Source organism: Chiloscyllium plagiosum, unplaced genomic scaffold (assembly GCF_037043375.1).
Source record: "Chiloscyllium plagiosum isolate Xiang-an unplaced genomic scaffold, Cpla_swu_hap1 HiC_scaffold_20, whole genome shotgun sequence".
Lineage (NCBI taxonomy): Eukaryota > Metazoa > Chordata > Chondrichthyes > Orectolobiformes > Hemiscylliidae > Chiloscyllium > Chiloscyllium plagiosum.
Window position 1 is genome coordinate 26,463,806 of NW_028270158.1, and position 22,122 is coordinate 26,485,927.

Here is a 22,122-nt window from a genome sequence, read left to right on the forward strand (position 1 = left end):
AGAGAGAGACAGGAAGGAGCGAGGGTGAGAGAGAGAGAGAGAGACAGGAAGGAGCGAGGGTGAGAGAGAGAGAGACAGGAAGGAGCGAGGGTAAGAGAGAGAGACAGGAAGGAGCGAAGGTGAGAGAGAGAGAGACAGGAAGGAGCGAGGGTGAGAGAGAGAGACAGACAGGAAGGAGCGAGGGTGAGAGAGAGAGAGAGAGAGACAGGAAGGAGCGAGGGTGAGAGAGAGAGAGAGACAGGAAGGAGTGAGGGTAAGAGAGAGAGAGAGAGACAGGAAGGAGTGAGGGTAAGAGAGAGAGAGACAGGAAGGAGCGAGGGTGAGAGAGAGAGCGAGACAGGAAGGTGCGAGGGTAAGAGAGAGAGACAGGAAGGAGCGAGGGTAAGAGAGAGAGAGACAGGAAGGAGTGAGGGTAAGAGAGAGAGACAGGAAGGAGCAAGGGTAAGAGAGAGAGAGACAGGAAGGAGCAAGGGTAAGAGAGAGAGAGAGACAGGAAGGAGTGAGGGTAAAAGAGAGAGACAGGAAGGAGCGAGGGTGACAGAGAGAACAGGAAGGAGTGAGGGTGAGAGAGAGAGAGAGACAGGAAGGGGGGAGGGTGAGAGAGAGAGAGAGAGACAGGAAGGAGCGAGGGTGAGAGAGAGAGAGAGACAGGAGGAGCGAGGGTGAGAGAGAGAGAGAGACAGAGACAGGAAGGAGCGAGGGTGAGAGAGAGAGAGACAAGAAGGGGTGAGGGTAAAAGAGAGACAGGAAGGAGTGAGGGTAAGAGAGAGACAGGAAGGAGGGGGAGAGGTGAGGAGAGTGGGGAGAGGAAAGAGAGGGAGAGAGGAAGGAGAGGGAGAGAGCAGAAAGAGAGAGGGAGAGAGCAGAAGGAGAGAGGGTGAGAGCAGAAGGAGAGAGGGCGAGAATGGTAGAGAGAGAGAGAGAAGGGGAGAGAGAGAGAAGGAGAGAGGGGGAGAGTGGGGGGAGAGAGAGGAAGGAGAAGGAGGCGAGAGGAAGGAGGGAGAGAGAGAGAAGAAGTAGAGAGGGAGAGAGTAGAAGGAGAGAGCGAGAGATGGAAGGAGAGGAGTGAGAGAGTAGGAGAGATGGAAAGAGGAAGGAGAGCAGGAGAGAGGAGAGAGAGGGTGAGTGAGACAGACAGAGAGAGAGAAAGGGGAGAGAGGAAAGAGAGAGAGAGAGTGGAAGGAGAGAGGGAGGAAGGATAGAGACAGGGAGGGAGAGAAGAAGGAGAGACGGAGAGAGAGAAAAAGGAAGGAGAGAGTGAGAGAGGGAGAGACAGGGAAGCACAAAGTGAGAGGGAAGGACAGAGGGAGAGAGAAGCAAGGAGAAAGAGGAGGAGAGAGGAAGAAGAGAGGGGAAGAGGGAGAGAGGAAGGGAATAAGGAGAGAGAGTGGAAGAAGAGAGAGAGAGAGGGCGAGTGAGACAGAGATTGAGGGAGAGAGAGGAAGGGGAGAGGGATAGGAGAGGGAGAGATAGAGAAAGAGGAAGAAGAGAGTGAGAGAGACTTAGGAATGAGAGAGACAGAGAGAGAGGGGAAGGAGAGAGAGAGAGAGATCTGAAATGTCATTCACAATCTCAGAATGTCCCAAATACTTTAAAGCAAATTAAATGTTTTTTAACCCGTAGTCATTGTTGATATTTAGGAGGTTCAGAAGCTTGTTCTGGACAGCACAAAGTGATCAATCTGTCTGATTCTTGGGTGAAAGATGAGGGGCTGAGCCTCACCTTCAAGTCTTAAGTTGAACTTAGTGGCCATTTTGCAGAGATAAATGTCTTGTTTCATCAAACCTTTGAGGACACCATGTTATAGTTGCTAAGTATCTTACAACAGGAAGAAGCTCTTCATTGGATGATGTGAATTATATTAAGAATCGTTTTATTTATGTTTAGGTAGTATTTACAGCACAGAAACAGGCTATATGGGCCCAACTGATCTATACTTTTTATGTTCCACAAAAGTCTCCTCCCAGTATCTTCTTCTAATTCCATTAATACATCCTTCTATTTTTCTACTTTATGTACTCCCCAGTTTCCTTATTGTCTCAACTATTCCATGTAGCCGCATGTTTCACATTTTGACCACTCTCCAGGGAAAGACATATTTATTGAATGTCCTCTCAGATTTATTAGGAACTATCTTACATTTATAACTCTAGTCTTGATCTCTCCAGAAGTAGAGCCATCTTTTCTATGTCTACTCTATCAAACCTATTCATAATTATAATGTCCTCAATCAGACAGCTAGCAACCTTCTCTTTTCTAGAGATAGGATCTTCGGCCTATTCAGTTTTTTTCTGATAAATCTCAGTTCAATCCTCCAGTAAATGTGGGCAATAATAGTACAATTCTGAATTCAAAAGGAAATCAAACCTCATCTAATCTAGATTAGCTCCATCAATTCTAAAATAGAATTGTCATGATCTGATTGTTTTTTATGAGACTTTCCTCTGGATAAGTGGCATTTCCTCCATTGTGACAATGACAGTACTTCAAAAAGCCCTTCTTCAGCTGTAAAGCAAATTGGAATATTCTGAGACGTCAATACAAGAACAATAAAAAAAAAGTAGGAGCAGGTCATTTTGCCCCTCAAGCTAGCTCTGCCGATGGATAATGTTTTATTTAAAAGGGCTGCAGAAATGCAAGCTTTTCTTTACCTCATATTTATTACAAATTGACAAGACAGGTCATCCAATTTCTAATTCCCACTGTTTGATTCATTCCCTTGTTGTCAACAGTTTAATGTTCTTCATTTGTATTCCCCACAATTAGTTGCCCACAATCTGAGAAGGATCTGAACTGAATCGCATGGTAATTTTAGTCTTGATTAATTTCAGCGTCACCACGTTCCAAACCTGTTTGCATTGAGGTGGAACCTCATCAGATTGACAGACTTGATCACTCCCCACCTGATGAATCACTTTGAAATGCAGTTACAGTAACAATGTCGTACATCACATTGAGGAAATGCTCAGCCTTGTTCTGGTCAAAAGCTAATCTACTTCATTTTAATTTGGTCTCAGGAACTGAGGAAGTCAGACATTATTGGTCAGCTCTAGTTTCTCTTAAGAAGGTGGTACGACATTTCCTCCTTGATCCATTTGAGTTGTTGTTGTCATGGTGTCACCCACAGTCCTGTTGGGAAGGGAATTCCATAATTCTGGCTCCATATAAATGAAAGAATTATATATTCAAAATTGCGATGGTGTCTGTGACTTCAAGGGGAACTTGAAAGCAATGCTGTTCTCATGCATCTGCTGCTTTTGTTCTTCTACATGATGAGAATTGCAGATTTTGAAACTACTGTTAAAGAAACAGCATACACTTTCTTCTAATGTTACTAGAATGGCAACCCAGCTTTAACTCTAACATGTTTTATTGTAATGTGAAATATTTCAAATCACTTCACAAACTAGAGTAGATGATCAGGACAAACCTGTACAAATCATCTATTCTTTGCTGACAGTGTCAGCTGCCCTCTCCAAAAGACCCAAATCTACTGTCATCTCTACACAAACTAGCTCATTATAATCTTTTAATCTTTTTAATTTTTTTAAATTTGCCTACAGCAATGTTACAGCAGCTCTCAAAGGATTGAGGGCGTAATATAGAGACAGCACCAGATGGCTTCAAGTATTACCGGCAGCTCAAGTAGATTAAGAAATGTCTTCAAAACCTCAAGAGTATACAATACCCTTGAAGAATCCAGTATCTCTGTTTTCATAACATGATAACATGAAATAATATGTTAAGTTCCTTCACTTAAACTCACTTTTGAGATTGCAAATTTTGTTGCCAATGTCATCTTCCTAATATCATGTTCTGAAACTTGCCAATTTAGTCCTGTTTTGAAAAACAAAGTTTTTTTCAATTTCCTTCCATCTTTTTTAATTGACACTGAACTTGACCCCTTTTATTTGATAACTATTTTTCTGACGGTACTCAGTTAAGGGAAGGTAGAAAATTGAGACTTTTCTCTAGAAATAGCCCTCATAATTTGATCTTACGTTATAGAAATAACTACATCGTATTATAGCACCTCTCATGTCCTCAGGAATTCCTTTACAGCTAATTAATTATTGTTTTGAACTGCAGTCACTTACGAAATGTAGGAAATGTGATGCATAGCAAGATTCCACAACAGACATCTGATATTGACCCAATAATATGTGTTGGTTGAGGGATAAATGTGGTTAGGACACCAACCTGGTGGCTCAGTGGTTAGCACTGCAGTCTCACAGTGCCAGGGTCCTGGGTTTGATTACAGCTTTGGGTGGCTGGCTGTATCAAATTGGTATATTCTCCTGTGTCTGCACGAGTTTCTGTTAGGTTCCCTGGTTTCCTCCCACAGTCTAAAGGTGTACAGGTTAGGTGGATTGGCCCATGTTAGGGGCAGCACGGTGGCACAGTGGTTAGCACTGCTGCCTCGCAGCGCCAGAGACCCGGGTTCAATTCCCGCCTCAGGCGACTGACTGTGTGGAGTTTGCACGTTCTCCCCGTGTCTGCGTGGGTTTCCTCCGGGTGCTCCGGTTTCCTCCCACAGTCCAAAGATGTGCAGGTCAGGTGAATTGGCCATGCTAAATTGTCCGTAGTGTTAGGTAAGGGGTAAATGTAGGGGCATGGGTAGGTTGCGCTTCGGCGGGGCGGTGTGGACTTGTTGGGCCGAAGGGCCTGTTTCCACACTGTAAGTAATCTAATCTAATCTAATCTAAATTGCCCCATAGTATTCAGGCTAAGTGAAACAGCCATAGTAAATTCAGGGTTATGAGGATGGGGCAGATCTGGGTGTGATTGCTCTTTGAAGGGCTGATTTGATGGGCCAAATGGCTTCTATCTGCACTTCAGGGATTCTATGACTCTAAATACCAGGGAGAACTATCGTGATGTTCTTTTTTATAATCATTTTTATCCACCTAAAAGAGCAGAAAGAAGCACGGTTTAACGGTTTGTGGAAAAGATAGTACCTCAAACAGTTCAGCACTCACTACATGCTGGAGTGTCAGTTAATTTTGTATGCAAATCTCTGTCACTGTCAGCTATCACTAATGAGTATCATTGTAAATCTAGGTAGTGGGACTCAAATCCAAGAAAGAAATTGAAGCTATGAACTTAGCTCAGTTGATTCTATACTATTAGTTTAACAGCCTTTGCTATTTTACTTTGTTGTTTTAAAGGCTTTGTGGTCACAGTTAGGCACTCAATGATTTATTGCAATTTCTGATAGTTTAGTGTGTTTGTTACAAAATAGCAATTTAGGTATGATACATTAATTAATTAGATCAAGAAAGTATTGGGGATGGTTCATGATACCAGTGGATAAACAGACTGTCAGTGCGGAATGTTTCGGTCTTGTTAAAGCCTCCCCCTTTCCAGCCGAAGTGTTAGGGAGTTCTTCCCCCATTTCTTCTGCCTAGTGAGGATTGCTTGATGAAAATTGCAACCCATTTGAGGTATGGTTGGCACCTTCTGAGTAGCAGCAGCTGTTTCCTACTTCAGTGGCAAAACTCTAAACATGCATGAGAGGTCCATTGCGGGAAATAATTAAAGGAACCTGACCCTAGTGTTAACACCATCATCCTGGGTTAAACAACATGTTTCAGTTGAAATGCAATCATATTTTTGTGGGAACGAGAGAGACTCACGATTGGTATGTTGCCTCCCAGGTGCAAGGGTACGTGATGTCTCTGATCGTGTTTTCCGGGTCCTGGAGGGGGAGGGGGAGCAGCCCGAAGTCGTGGTCCATATTGGCACCAACGACATAGGTAGGAGGAGTGCCGAGGATGTTAGACAGACTTTCAGGGAGCTAGGTTGGAAGCTCAGAGTTAGAACGAACAGAGTTGTTGTCTCTGGTTTGTTACCCGTGCCACGTGATAGAGATTCGAGGAATAGGGAAAGAGAACACTTAAATGCGTGGCTACAGGGATGGTGCAGGAGGGAGGGATTCCGGTTTTTGGATAACTGGGGTTCTTTCTGGGGACGGTGGGACCTCTATAAACAGGATGGTCTACACCTGAACCTGAGGGGCACCAGTATCCTTGGGGGGAGGTTTGCTAGTGCTCTTGGGGGGGGTTTAAACTAACTCTGCAGGGGCATGGGAACCCAGATTGTAGCTTCAGGGTGCAGGGCCTGGAGTGTAGGGAGGTTAGGAACATGGCATCAATTTCCAAGGAGGGTGTCTGTAAACAGGAAAGTGGCTTGAAGTGTGTATACTTCAATGCAAGAAGTATACGAAATAAGGTAGGTGAACTTGCAGCGTGGGTTGGCACCTGGGACTTCGATGTTGTGGCTATTACGGAGACATGGCTAGAACAGGGACAGGATTGGCTGTTGCAGGTTCCAGGATTTAAATGTTTTAGTAGGGTCAGACGAAGGAGGTTGATGAGGGGAAAGCGGTAGATGTGGTATATATGGATTTTAGTAAGGCGTTTGATAAGGTTCCCCATGGTAGGCTACTGCAGAAAATACGGAGATATGGCATTGAGGGTGAGTTGGAGGTTTGGATTAGGAATTGGCTGGATGGAAGAAGACAGAGGGTAGTAGTTGATGGCAAAGTTTCTTCATGGAGTGCCGTCACTAGCGGTGTTCCGCAAGGATCTGTTTTGGGACCATTGCTGTTTGTCATTTTTATAAATGACCTGGAAGAGGGGTTAGAAGGTTGGGTGAGCAAGTTTGCGGATGATACGAAAGTCGGAGGAGTTGTTGACAGTGAGGAAGGATGTGGCAGGTTACAGCAGGATATAGAGAAGCTGCAGAGCTGGGCAGAAAGGTGGCAAATGGAATTCAATGTAACTAAATGTGAGGTGATTCACTTTGGGAAGAATAACAAAAAGATGGGGTACTGGGCTAATGGTCGGATACTTGGTAGTGTGGATGAGCAGAGGGATCTTGGTGTCCATGTACACAGATCTCTGAAAGTTGCCACCCAGGTAAATAGTGCGGTGAGGAAGGCATATGGCGTACTGGCTTTTATTGGTAGAGGAATTGAGTTCCGGAGTCCTGAGGTCATGATGCAGTTGTATAAAACTCTGGTGCGGCCGCATCTGGAATATTGTGTGCAGTTTTGGTCGCCATACTATAGGAAGGATGTGGAGGCACTGGAACGGGTGCAGAGGAGGTTTACCAGGATGTTGCCTGGTATGGAAGGAAGATCGTATGAGGATAGACTGAGACACTTGGGGCTGTTTTCATTAGAGAAAAGAAGGTTTAGGGGTGACTTGATTGAGGTGTACAAGATGATTAGGGGGTTAGATAGGGTTGACAGTGTGAACCTTTTCCCGCGTATGGAGTCGGGTATTACAAGGGGGCATAGCTTTAAATTAAGGGGGGGTAGATATAGGACTGAAGTTAGGGGTAGGTTCTTCACTCAGCGAGTCGTAAGTTCATGGAATGCCCTGCCAGCAGCAGTGGTGGACTCTCCCTCTTTATGGGCATTTAAGCGGGCATTGGATAGGTATATGGAGGATAGTGGGTTAGTATAGGTTAGGTGGGCTTGGATCGGCGCAACATCGAGGGCCAAAGGGCCTGTACTGCGCTGTATTCTTCTATGTTCTATGTTCTATGTTCATATACACATGCCCCTGCTATTCTGCCATAGTCATGTGGCATTTTTCTCTGGGAAAACTCCCCTCTGCCCCTGGATCTACTGTATACTTAGTGCCTGCGCAGATCCTCCAGCACAGATTTGGCTTCTCTAACTTCCTTGGCTCCAGCACTGTTATTCCACACAGAATCCACTGGCTCTACATGTTTCCCCTCAGGACCTCCTTTCCTGAGTACTCCTACTCTCTAAGCTTGGCATTTATTGTTATATTATATTTCCAGGGGCAAATAACATGCACCAAGTCAATTACCTGATCCCTTTTGGCCAATGGCCAGGGGACAGCCATGAATGATCGTCATCCCACTCACTGCCTTCCATTCTTTCTCAGCTTATTTTCAAAAATGACACACTGATAATAAGATGTGTTTAACACCAGATAAATTGTTGACACTAGTTCAAAAGGCATTGTGACCTCTGTGCTTTTCATAATTTTGCCTTTTGTTTTCATATGCTAGAATACTGGAAAGTTGTGTACTGCTGTAATGGCCTTTAAATGAAATTTCAAGCTACACAATAAATACCAGGAATGTTCTGTTAAGGGAACCAAATATTCATGCAATCTAATACTTGTAATCAGTAAGAAATAAAATGCTTCATATAATTAAAATTAAAAATATAATCTTTAAAAATGATCCCCTGGCCTTGTCCTTCCCTATCTCTGCAATCTCCTGGAGATTGTTAAATAAAACAAAGAAGTGCAGATTCTGGAAATGTGAAGCAAAACCAGAAATTGCTGGAGAAACTCAGCGGGTCTGGCACCTTCTGTGAAAAGAAAACAGAGTTAATGTTTTGGGTCCAATGACACTTTTTCTGAAGGTCTCTGTATTCCTCCAATTCTAACCACTTAAGCATTTTTGGTATTAATTGGGCCACCATTGAAGGTCATCCCTTCATTTGCCTAGGTCTCAAAGTCTGATATTCCCTCCGTAAATGCTATTACCCCTCCTTAATAAGATTCTCCTTAAAAGTTACCTCCTTAACAAAGATTGTGGCCACCTCTTCTAAAATCAATGTTACAGTATGTTTGATAATATTCCTGTGAACCACCTAGGTATATTTACTACTTTAGAAGCATTATCAAAATGCGAATTGATAATTTTTCTATGTTTGCTTTTTTCTTGGGTTTGCCCACACTCAGACCAGGGGATTAATCTTCATATTCTGGCATGTCCAGGACAAGCCTGACCGGTTAGCAATCCATTTGAGGTATAGTTGCCACCTTCTGAGGAGCAGCAGCTGTTTCCTACTTCATTGGCAAAACTTTAAGCATGGATGAGAGGTCCGCTGGGGAAGATAATTAAAGGAACCCGACCCTAGTGTTAACACCATCATCCTGGCTTAAACAAAATGTTTCAATTGAAATGCAATCATATACACATGCCCCTGCTAGTCTGCCATAGTCACGTGGCTTCTATCATGAGGCATGTATGTTGAAGGCAGACATTTTAAGTTTCACTAAAATAAAGTCCTCCTGTTAAACACATTGCTGTAATGTACACTTGAGACATGGTGTCAATGTGGTGACTGTTGTCAAGTTATAAGTAAGCACTGTTGCTGACAAGGAGACACAGATATATTCAGAGCTGTAGGATGCCACTAAGAAAAACAATGAGGCCAGGTACAATTAAAGCATTTGTTAAGAGAAAATGGCTGCACTGTTTCTCCCGCCAGCTCCTGTTCAAATGATAGAGGATTTAAAGTCAAATTGGAATTTCTTCTGTGCACAGTGACAGAAGTATGAAATAGCAATGGATTTGTTGGGTAAATGAGAATAATTAGAATTCACAACACTTCTATCACTGTTGGGAAGACACTGTTTCAAATATATCCCCCCAAAACTCTTTGAAGAACAGGAAATAAAACACAGCAGAATTTTTTTTCCAAAGCTTTGAAGGCATACATTCAGCCCCAAATGAATCTCATGTATGAACAGTGTGTATTCAATATTTGGGAACAAAGTGGAAAACAGTCAACTGATGATGACATTATTAATCCAGCTCACAGAAATCTGTGAACTTGTGCGATTAAAAGATGATCTAATTAAAGGGAGGGTTGTATTAGACGTAAGAGACCTAGAAGTAAAATCATGCCTACTGAATGCAGAAAAGCTTACTCTTGGGAGAGCAATTGCCATGCTGAAATGTTCTGAGGTCGTGAATCAGCAGCTAGAGCAGCTTCATGGCAGAACAGATCATTCTCCTGGCAGATCTTTGAGACACAAAGGGCAGAATAATCATAGACAAGGGTAGACTGCAAGAACTGTGGAAAGCATCATGTAAAGGAGAAGACGGCATATCTAGTCTGAGAAAAACAATATTCTCACTGCAAGAGGCAATTTTTCACACGCGCATTTGGCTAAAAAGAAGCACAATAAGGAAATACAGATGACCACAAGAGAAATAATGGCTGAAAATTCAGACAAATCACTTTATACATCATGAAGGTGATAGCCTAGTGATATTATTGATAGACTATTAACCAGGGACCCAGGCAAAGTCCTGGGCATTACATGCTAGAATTTGGGAATCTAGGTTCAAATCCAGCCATGGCATGATTTGTTGAACTGAATTCAATAAAAATCTGGAATGAAGAGTCTAATGTACTACTGTCCTTATTTGGTCTAATCTATATGTGACTCCAGACCCACAGTAATGTAGTTGATTCTTGGGATGGGCAACAAAAGAGAAAATCATACAACAAGTCACCTCAGTCAAATTAATAGGTGAGACATAATTTGTGACTGTTGGAATGAGAACAGCAGAAGGAGAATTGTGTTAGTATCATGCCTCAGATGGACACTGGGGCATCACGCAACATAGTGACCTTTACAGTCCTGTAAAATGGCTCAACATAACAATTCAAACATAAATCCCATGAAAGTAAAGTTAGGAATACACTATATGAGGACACCATACTTATGCTGAGAGGACCTTCCTCCCCATGAGCCGATTGTAATCACGTGAAGAAGGCTCTGGAATTGCAGATTAAAGATGGAAAACAAATACCAGCCAGAGCAAGTTTAAAGCTGGAACCTTTATGCTAAAAGATATTTGTAGTTGATTCAACATGAAACAGCAGCTTGCCATGCTCTGGAAGTCATCAGCCCAGAATGGAGCAGACAAGCGTCTTGCTGAAATCAAGTAAACCGCCCAATAAGATGCAAACCTCCAACTGCTGTTGATAAAAGAATGGCCAGAGTATCAAAGACACATGCTGGAAATGTGTTGCTGGAAAAGCGCAGCAGGTCAGGCAGCATCCAGGGAACAGGAGATTCGACGTTTCGGGCATAAGCCCTTCTTCAGGAAGGGCTTATCAAAGACACATCCGTTGCTGTAAGAGAATTTTGGGCATCTAGAGATGAATTGACAGATCAAGAAGGCACATTGAAATCTGTGAACTTGTGTGATTAGGAACGGAAATAGAATGATTATTTTGAAGGATTTGGGAGAAGGGATGCTAATACACATGCTAAGTCACCAAGGAATTGAATCAAGTCTGAAAAAGGCAAGGGATGTGCTCTACTGGCCAAACATGAGTAATGAAATCAAGGGCCACATCAGCCAATGAATTCTAAGCTAAGCAACCTAAAGAGAGCCACTGATGACACAACATCCCACACAGAACATGGATACAGTGGGAGTAGGCCTTTTTACTCACCAACTTGTAAATAAGAACTTTATACTGTCACAATAGACTTCCATCCAATGATTGCTACTAAGATTATTGAATGGCATTCCTGACATTGTGATGAGCAACAATGGCCCTCAGTTCACACTGAAGAATTCAGTCACTTCTTGAAAGATTGGTAAATTCAACTCCATACATCATTTTCACACCATCTACAGGCAAATGGAAAAGCTGAGGTAACAATGAAAATCACCAAAGTGATCATAAAGAAATTGAGCACACAGATAATACTGGTGTGGAGAAACATACATCCCAAAGGCATGGAAAGTAGTGTGGTACAAAGAATAATGTCATACCACAAGCAAACTTCTCTTCCAATATCAAAAGGCTACTGAAGCCAGAATTAATACAGGCATGAGTAACAAAATCAAGGTGAAATGTCAGAAAGCTAAATTTCACTGACAGGATTGTTAAGTCATTGACAGAGTTGAATATTAGAGAGCAGCTGGGAAGAAATCATCAATATTCTCAAGAAAAGACAGCCCAAAAGTGGCACCTTGAGACATCTGTGTAGCAGTTGTCACCTTGATTGCATGCAATAGAAGTGAATGACCAGATATACGAATGCAACCACAGGCACAAGCGCCCAACAGGAGAAGCTGATCCTTAACTGCATGCAGCTGATCAGGGAGAGGTTAATGCACCGCCTGTACAGATCACACATCAACCATCAGATTCTGAGGATGACAGCAACCCAACAACAGAGAAAGAACAGTAACAAGAACCACAGCAACACCAAATGGCACTGGAATGACACACTCTGAGGGAACAACAACATCCAAATGAACAGTTAATGAAAACAATACGTATATGTACCAGTAAAAATGAGTTAAGGATTATGTATGCAATGCATACACATAGACTGATGGGAATAGTAAACTACTGAGGCATAAAAACAAATGTATATATATTTGGTAATTTCAGTAACTCAAAATGCACATGGTGATGTATTTTTTTTTCTTTTTGTATAAAAAGGGGGATGTTTGGACTGAAATGCAATCATGTATAAATATCCCTTCCAGTATACTGTAACCACAAGACCTCTACTATGTGGCATATATACACTGTAGGCAGACATCCAAACTTCGTGAAAATAAAACCCTGCAACAGCTGAACACACTGCTTTGTTGTACGCTTGAAACACAAGGAGCCAAACATGTCACATTTTCTTGGGTGATCACAGAGAAAAGACATCTAGTTTACTGAACTGCCCAAAAGGCAGATTATCCCTCATTTACTCTGTCCTCATGTTCATTTTTCACAGGTTATGGTAAATGTCAGAGTGCTATTTGATCACACTGGTTATAGCTGCAACTGATCCTAACCTTATTGACCACCAGGAACAGTTTCCAGCATAGTTCACTGAACAGTGGTTAACAGTAAAAGCATTCATCGATTTAGTTCTCACAGCTAGTCCAGATGCAGTGAGGTTAATGGTAGTTGCTGAATCATTCCATCTGGTTAGATCAGTTAACAGACCCAGTGATCAAAACTAAAACATGATTGCCGCTGTGGAGAGGGGAACAAAGATAATTTAACAAGGCTATAACCTTTCTTCAAACCTTTCATGCAGCTCTCATGAAAGGTCACAGACATGAAATATTAACCACATTGTGGCAGCACCTTCGCCACATAGACTGCATTGGCTCAAGCAGAAGATTCACCACTATCTTTGCAACTATGGATGAGTAATGCACTTTGCCAGTGATGCCCCACTTCCCAAGAATAAACATAAAAATATATACATATAATCTAGAAGAGGTAGTGCATGTCCCTCTTTCTCCACTGATGCTGGCAGATCTGCTCAGTATTTCCGGCATTTTCTGTTTTTATTTCAGAAGTCTAGCATCTGCAGTATTTTGCTTTTGACCTATTGTCTCAGTGTTGCCCTGATTTAGTGGACAAGAGGATGTATTGTTGAGGGATATTACTGTCCTCCTTTACTGGCTTAGAATGACTTGTGTAGACTATGTTGAAATTTAATTAATTGTGGTGTCATAAATCACCTCTGGTAAGCAACAATACAGTAACTCTTATTATGCTAAATAAATGGAAGCTGTACTTGGTTTAATACTCAAGCAACGATTGATGTTCTGACCCTTACAATGCTGAATAAACACAAATTGTACATTGTACACAAGGCTAACACTGCAGTGTTTAATAGAGTAGGCATTAATCACAGTATCAGTTACACTAACTGTGAGAAGTGCTTCCTCAGTCTGGTGGACGACAGTGTTAGCACTATTGTGCACTGTTAGTCCTACAAACACTGTGATTAATATTCTCCTCTTTTATATCTTATATACTGAGGGCCCCATGCAGTTAGAAGAGCAAATTGGTTTTATAATGCTTTACAAATAAACATGCAGCAACAAGCTGAGTCAGTGGTTACAGCCCCTAACATGAAGTCACTGAGTTCAGACAACCCCACTGCTCTGATAAGGAGCTCAGTTCTCTGAAGACGAGAGGAAGTGGCACTCCAAGCCATTCTGGTGGTTGGCTTATGAGTTACTTTGTTGAAACTAAACTAACTAAAGCGGCAGAGGAGAGCTTGCCTTTGATTTGAAACATTCTACATCTAATCTGAGGGCACCCAAGACTGAAATATAAGGATATTCCATCCACCAAATAAATATCCTTCAACATCAATTCCCTCCATTACTAGCACATAGTGACAACAATGTGCACAGTATATTAGATATAATGTAGCAACTTCAAAATATTCTTCAAAAACATTTCTCAAACCTAGAGGAACAAAGAAACAGAAAAATAAGAACACAGTCACCTCAAATTTCCCTCTATACTCTGTAAAGTGATTTGGCGGTCATGAAAGCCTTACATTAATATTAGTCTTTCTTTCTTTTCAAAACACACAACCCCCAACTTGGAAGTACATCAGCCGTTCCTTCACCATCTCTAGGAACACTATCGTACTGCTTTCTGGGAGCACCTTCATCAGCAGACTGCAATGGTTCAAGAAGTAGGTTCATTGCTAACTTCACAACAGTGGATTAGCAACAAATGTCAGTGATGTCCACATCCCAAGAATGAATATGAAAATGTATACATACACAATCCAGAAAAGCTAGTGTGTGTCCTTGTGATCTAGCCCATTCAAAACCTTGGCCCCAGTTACAAAGTTCTATTGCAAAGAAATGCAGAAGGCTCTGCAAACATATTGCAAGGAAGATTTGATCTCACATTGCTGTCTCAACATATGAATTTTGACAAGCAGGAAAATACACTTTGGTCCATTCACCAATCTTACACTTATGATGCCTTGTGCTTCACACTTCCCACCTCACCGGCGAACCATGCTTTCCTGGAAGAGGTGACAAAGAGATTTAAAACCACATGTCATTTGCAAAAACAATAAAAATCTGAGGAATTCCTCACAAGCCATATTAGGGAATCAAAACTGGTCAAGGAGATCACCTTGTCTCGGATTAATGGTCAGAAAGAGCTCATCTTAGGTTCAATCTGATCCCTGCCCAGCTAGAGTTAAGATACAGCTCTTGCTTGAAAGACTGAATAAAATAGAAACTGTGATTGATTCAGTCTTATATCCAATTAAAACTGGCATCTTCATTCACATGGGGCAAGTTGGGGAATGTGAGAGATGCGAGTGATTACTTGCTACACCTTGCTAGCTTTTAGTGATTGTAGATTGATGGAAGCTCAAGGGAAGATTGTTTTATAATGTAGTGGAATGATTAAAACTATCTCAATAGCACACCCAACAAATTAGTAGGTACCATCTAGACTCATTCAATATTTTAGATGCTTTTCATAGCTCATATAATCAATCACCCATATCCCACCAAAGTTAATTATTTTAAAAAAAAGAAAGCAATTACAGTCCATAGACCTGCCAGTGGTTTCTGCCTTCACTTCTGATAAAGTTACTATTAAGTTCATATCCTAACCTGCACTAGATTCCATTCACTAGACACCACTGCCCTCGAGAAAAACAGGAACAGAAGTAGACAATTCAGCCCTCCAAGTCTGCCCTGCCATTCTACTGCATGGCTGATCATCTCCTCATTCTCCTGCACTGTTTCCATGCATGTTAAAGTCTTTATCGTCCAGGCACTTATTGATTTCTATCTTAAACCTTGTCAATGATTGATCTTCAACAGTCCCCTTGGGGGAGAATCCCAAAGATTCATCACCTGCTGTGTAAAGAATTTTCTCCTCTTCATTCCAGGATGAAGTGGCCTGCCCCTTATCCAAAGATTATATCCTCTGGTTCTAGAATCATCTAGTGGAATCATCCAATTGATGTGCACCATGTAACACCCTGTAAAACTTCTTCGCTCTTTCTTCAAAATTCTTGTGAATACAGACACAGTTTCTTCAATCTCTCTTCATAAAATCCAAACTCCCATCATCCCAGAGATTAATCTGGTGATCCTCTGTTGGACACCATCTATGGAAAATATATCCTTCATAACATAAGGCGAACAAAACTCAACCCAGTACTCCAGGAGAAGTCTCACTGAGGCTCTTCACAACTGCAAGCCTTCTTCTGTACTCAAATTTCCTTGAAATTTGAATAATGATATTGTTTTCTATTCCAATTGCTTGCTACACCTTGCTAGCTTTTAGTGACAAGGACAACGGCACCCTAATCTGTTTGGACACTATTGCTTCCCAAACTCTCATCATTAAAGAAATATTCTGTCTTGCTTTTTTTGTACCAAAATGAATAACCTTCACATGTATTTGCATCACACTCCAGCTGTCATGCTCTAAACTGTTTACCTAGCCTATCCATGTCCTCCTGAAGCTTTCTTGAATCCTCCCCACAGGTTAAATATGCAGCCAATTTAGTGTCATTAGCAAATTTTGAAATATTATAATTGGTCCTCACATCCAAGTCATCAGTATAGATTGTGAACAGTTAGACCTAGCACTGACTGTTTTGGTACACCATCCTGATCTGCTTATTCCTATATCTGCTTTATATCTTTTAAACAACTCCCAATCCATACTACCTCCAATCCTAACCATCTAATTGTATTTACAAACCTCTTGTGTTGAACTTTATCAAAAATCCTTCTGAAAATCCAAATGCACTACATCCTTTGTCTATACAACAAGCATCATCCTCAAAACCTGCATAACATCTGTCCAATGTGATTTGCTTTACATAAATCCATGTTGACTGTGCCCAATTTTTGGATTATTTCCTACATGCTCTGTTGTCACATCCCTAAGAATAGATTCAACCTTTTCTTTACTACTGACCGTTAACAGGCCTATAATTCTCTACTCTCTTTCTTAAATAGTGGGGTTACATTTGCCATCTTCCAGTCAGCTGAACTGAATCTATAGAAATTTGAATATTCAACTACCAAAACATCTACTATTTCTACAGCTTGTTCCTTCAACACTTTGAGGTTAAGCTCATCTGGTCCAGATTTATTAACCCTAAAAACAGCTAAAGTTCTAAATACAACCTCTTTACTAATATTGATTCTGTTGCACTCTTCAGTTACGCAAGTGCCACGCAGTATTTTCAGAGTGATGTTTTTCCATGTTGTTTGCAAAACAGGTGAAAAGCAATTGTTTACTTTCTCCATTTCCCTGTTCTCTACTATGTATTTTCTGTTCTCCCCTGTAATAGGTCCATATTTATCCTTGCTAGTCTTTGTCCTATCAAATATCAGTAGAAACATTTACAGTCCTTACTCATGTTCCCCACTTGCGTGCATTCATATTCTCTTTTCACTTTCCTCATCAGTTTCTTATTTCTCTTTTGCTGGGTCTTAAAATTGCTTCTAATCCATAGAGACTATTATGATTTCTGACATTCTGAAAAGCCACTTCCTTTGATCTAACTCAATCTTTAACTTCTTTCAACAACTATTCATCTTTTCTTTTGGTGTTTGTGTTTTAGAGGAATGTATGTCTGTTGTAGACTTGTAGTATTTTTAAAATACTAACCATTGTCTATTGACCATCACATCGTTTAGTGTGCTTTCCCAATCCATTGTACCCACTTGCCTCTCATACACCTAATGGTTTCCATTGATCGGACTGGATTAATTTTGAGTGCAGTCTTTCACCATTTAAATAATAACCAGCTCCTCTATTCTTCCTGTAAAAGTGTATAACATCATTCTTCCCACTCACGAAACCTGTCTATATCCATCTATAGATTCTTTGTTTCAGCGTTAGCACTTATCTTCCCATTTATTTTCGTATCATCTGCAAACTTGGTGATAGTTCATGATTTCTTTCATCCAAGTCAATATTTTATATGTTGTAAATAATTCTGGCCCCAGCATTGATCCCTCTGGCACTCACTGGTTGCCATGCTGAAAATGTTTCCCTTCTTCCAACTCTCTGTCTTATAAACACATTCAGATAGAGTACTTTAGCCTTTTTTTAATATTATTCTCCATTTTGATCCTATTTGATGATCTAGCAGTTTTTCCCTGGCTCAGTCCTATCCAAGTAACCTTCTCCAGCTCTGCCACTATCTGAGACTACGGTGCTTGTCCAATCCTGACCTTTTATGCCTGGCCAGTTTTAATTACTGTATCAATGTTAGCCATCCTAGCAGATGCTTAGGTTCTAAGCTCTAAAACTTCTTCCCTAAACTTTCCTCCCTTTTCACCACTTCTCTTTTAGGGTACTTTTCAAGACCGACATCTTTACCAAACCTTGTTCACCTGTCCTAATATCTCTTTATGTGACTTGGTCTGATAATTAGGACCGGAAGGCATATCTCAGTATAAGAACTGCTAATGTAAGACTGAGATGAAGAGGAATTTCATCTCTCAGAGGTTTTTGAGTCCTTGAAACTCCTTGCCACAGAGATCTTGTGTTTATTTAAGGTTTAGATACATTTTTGATCAGTCAGAAAATCAAGGGGAAAGGGCAGGAAAGTGGACGTGAGGAATGTTAGACCAGCCATGATCCTATTAAATAGAAAAATAGGCTTCAAGGGCCAAATGGCCTACTCCTGTTCCTATTTCTGATGGTCTTCTGATCTAATCCTCTGATGAAGGGGATGTTTTATTATCTTAAGAAGATCATATAAATGCAAGTTATTTTTATTACAGAACATATGAGAAAGGTCAAAGGAAAGATTTATAGAATGTGGGGAAATAGATGATGACATCATGAAAAATGTCCATATTACAGAGGGGGAGGTGCTGGCTGTCATGAAACACATAAAGGTCGATAAATCCCCAGGACCTGATTAGGTGTACCTTGAAATATGTGGGAAGGTGGGGAAGTGATTGTTGGGCCTCTTGCTGAGATATTTGTACCATTGATAGTCCCAGGTGAGATGCTGTAAGACTGGAGGTTGGCTAATGTGGTGCCACTATTTAAGAAAGGTGGTAAGGAAAAGCCAGGAAATTATGGACTGGTGAGCCTGACATCAGTGGTGGGCAAGTTGTTGAAGGGAATCCTAAGGGATAGGATTTACATGTATTTGAAAAGGCAAGGCCTGATTAGGGATAGTCACCATGGCTTTGTGCATGGAAAATCATGTCTAACCACAAGGCGGTGGTTGGGGGCAGGATGGTGGCTCAGTGGTTAGCACTGTTGCCTCACAGCGCCAGGGACCTGGATTCGATTCCAGCCTTAGGTGACTCTGTATGGAGTTTGCACATTCTCCCCATGTCCACGTGGGTTTCCTCCAGATGCTCTGGTTTTCTCCCACATTTCAAAAGATGTGCAGGTTAGGTGAATTGGTCATGCTAAATTGCCCATAGTGTTCAGGCATGTGTGGGTTAGATGCATTAGTCTGGAGTAAATCTAGAGTAATAGAGTAGAGGAATGGGTCTGGGTGGGTTGCTCTTTGGAGGGTCGGTGTGGACCTGTGGGGCCAAATGGCCTGCTTCCACACTGTAGGGAATCTATCAACTTGATTGAGTGTTTTGAAGAAGTAACAAAGAAGATTGATGATGACAGAGTGGTAGATGTGATCTATATAGACTTCAGTAAGGCATTTGACAAGGTCCTTCATGGTAAACTAGTTAGCACGGTTAGATCTCATGAAGTACAGGAGAACTAGCCATTTGGATACAGAACTGACTCGAATGTAGAAGACAGAGGGTGATGGTGGAGGGATACTTTTCAGACTGGAGGCCTGTGACCAGTGGAATGCCACAAGGATCGGTACTGGGTCCACTGCATTTTGTCATTTATATAAATGATTTGGATGTGAACATAGGAGGTATAGTTAGTAAATTTGCAGAAGACACCAGAATTGGAGGTGTGGTGGATAGCGAAGATGGTTACTTCAGAGTACAATGGGATCTTGATCAGATGGGCCAATGGGCTGAGGAGTGACAGATAGCGTTTAATTTAGATAAATATGAGGAGTTGCATTTTGGGAAAACAAATCTTAGCAGAACTTATACACTTAATGGTAAGGTCCTGGGGAGTGTTGCTGGACAAAGAAACCTTGCAGTGCGGGTTCATAATTCCATGACTAAATAGGATAGTGAAGAAGGCATTTGATATGCTTTCCTTTATTGGTCAAAGCATTGAGTATTGGAGTTGGGAGGTCATGTTGTGGCTGTGCAGGGCATTGGTTAGGCCACTTTTGGAATATTGCATGTAATTCTGGTCTCCTTCCTATTGGAAGGATGTTGTGAAACTTGAAAGGGCTCAGAAAAGAATTACAAGGATGTTGCAAGAGTTGGAGGATTTGAGCTATAGGGAGAGGCTGAGTAGGCTGGGGCTACTTTCCTGGAGCGTCGGAGGCTGAGGGGTAACCTTACAGAAGTTTATAAAATCATGAGGGGCACAGATAGGGTAAATAGAGAAGGTCTTTTCCCTTGTGTGGGAGAGTCCAGAACTCAAGAGCATAGGTTTAGGGTGAGAGGGAAAAGATATAAAAAGGACTTAAAGGACAACTTTTTCACACAGATGGTAGTGTGTGTATGGAATGAGCTGCCAGAGAAAGTCATGGAGGCTAGTACAATTACAGCATTTAAAGGGCATCTGGATGGGTATATAAATAGGAATGGTTTAGGGAGATATGGGCCAAGTGCTGGCAAATGGGACAAGATTAGGTTAGATTATCTGGTTGGCATGGATGAGTTGGACCAAAGGGTCTGTTTCCGTGCTGTACATGTCTATGACTCTATGACAAGAGCAGAGCAATTTTTATGGCTAGTACTGTTTCCTAAATTCTACTTCTCTTTCTCACTCATGCAAGTGTTACTGCCAAACCAGTGATAAGTTGGAAATCTGAAGGCAGCTATATTATCTTCACGTCACTATTCAGTTTGGAAGAGGTAATTCCCTTTGTTTCAAATTGGGCTCATCCAAATTGTTTGCAAACAATATGCAACAGTTACAAGTATTACTTTGTGATCTAATCCTGGCCCTTGGAAGAAAGAAAGAGCCATGCATAAAATGGGATTGGGACCAAAAGGGCAGACCAGATCTATTGTTGCATCTGAAACACCGGACTTCCAACAATGCAGCACTCCCTTTCTACTGCACTGGAGTTTCAGCCTAGATTTTTATACGCATTTCAGTTGAAGTTAGTGTGTGCAGCAGTGGCCCCAGAAACATAGAGGCAACCCTACTGTTGCCTCTTCCAGGAGCATTGACAGGATTAAATAACACAGTTAACTGCCTGCTGTCAAGGCTTTAGTGTCTTTAAAAACAAAGCACCTGCCTCCAAAAGTTGCCAGTCCTAATGGGCTGACAACCCTTTGGTCCCAGTAGAGCCACCAGGAGTGTGGCAATGGTTGGGACTGCAGAAGGCTCCAGATGAGAGATGAGGGGACAGATTCCCCCAAAGTTAGTTCGACAGCCTCCAGCAGATGGGTTAGAGGTGTGAAAGGGGTCAAGGATTGATGCGGAGGGCAAGAGGAGTAGTTCCAGTAGTTTTCCACTCAAGAGCAAACCCTGAGCCTCTGGAGCCACCCAGGCAGAGTGAAGGGGCCCCTTAGTAATCATTAATTGATCACAAGGACTGGAATTGACAGAAAAGCTGTTCTCAATCTTCTTGCCCTTGACAAGAAGAGATTCAAGAAGGTGATGAGTTCTCTATTTCATGCTTTCCTCCCGATTTATATGAGGTCTTCACTGCACAACTTGTTCCCTGGGGAGAATTAGATTCAGCTCATTGAGTTAAACTTGAACCCTTCAGAAGGAAGAATGTTCTCCACAAAGGCATAGCAGATAGTTGAGCTCTGTATTTGAGAGTGAGCAAGGCAATTTGACCATAGAGGTTGGCACAACTAAGTCTGGTATTTATATTCACCACGTCTACTTTCTTGAATGGATAGTGAGCAGACTCAGTTAATTGGTTTTCCTCGCTCTAGTTTAAGCGTGTGATGGCTCGTTGTAAAATCCTGATTAAGATTAACCAACCTCAGTATTGAACCTGAAACTTCCTGGTCTATATCATATCAATTTATTGATTGAGTCACCTGGACAGCCAATTGCTCATGATTCATGGCAAAGAAATAATAGTGAATCTTTTTTATATCCCTCTTGATTTTAAATTTGAATGTGGTCACTGAAAAGAGATGTTCTTCATATCTGGGTGCAGAGGGAATATTGCAATGACTCTGCAATGATAAGTTTTCTTGAAAAATTGGAAGGCTGTAGTAGGATAGAATAATCAAACCTATGCCTCCCATCTCCTGGTTCTCAAGTGGCGTGGAGTTTTTTGGACATCTTGTTGAAATAACCAAAATATTTAATTTCCACTATTTCAAACCATAGAAAGCCTCATGAATGTCAAGCAAAAACAAAACGTGATAAATCCTTCATACTTCAATTGAAAAACTGATAAACGTAAGGACCAAACTCTTATAGGAATTAATTATGATCAAGATCAATCTCAAATCAGC

The 22,122-nt window shown here is 41.5% G+C and overlaps 2 protein-coding genes across 8 annotated transcripts in view; both read left to right on the forward strand.

The window, feature by feature from the left end:
• LOC122560762 (protein ELFN1-like) overlaps positions 1–22,122 on the forward strand; it is a 401,229-nt gene that overhangs the window by 311,457 nt on the left and 67,650 nt on the right. The gene's annotated exons all lie outside the window — the stretch shown is intronic.
• elfn1a (extracellular leucine-rich repeat and fibronectin type III domain containing 1a) overlaps positions 1–22,122 on the forward strand; it is a 341,512-nt gene that overhangs the window by 311,457 nt on the left and 7,933 nt on the right. Inside the window, exon 2 of one of the 2 annotated variants that reach the window (XM_043711826.2) lies at positions 21,995–22,066. The exons of the other annotated variant lie outside the window; for it this stretch is intronic. The gene's annotated coding sequence lies outside the window, so the exon portion shown is untranslated. The remainder of the gene's footprint in view (positions 1–21,994; positions 22,067–22,122) is intronic. 2 annotated transcript variants of the gene reach the window in all.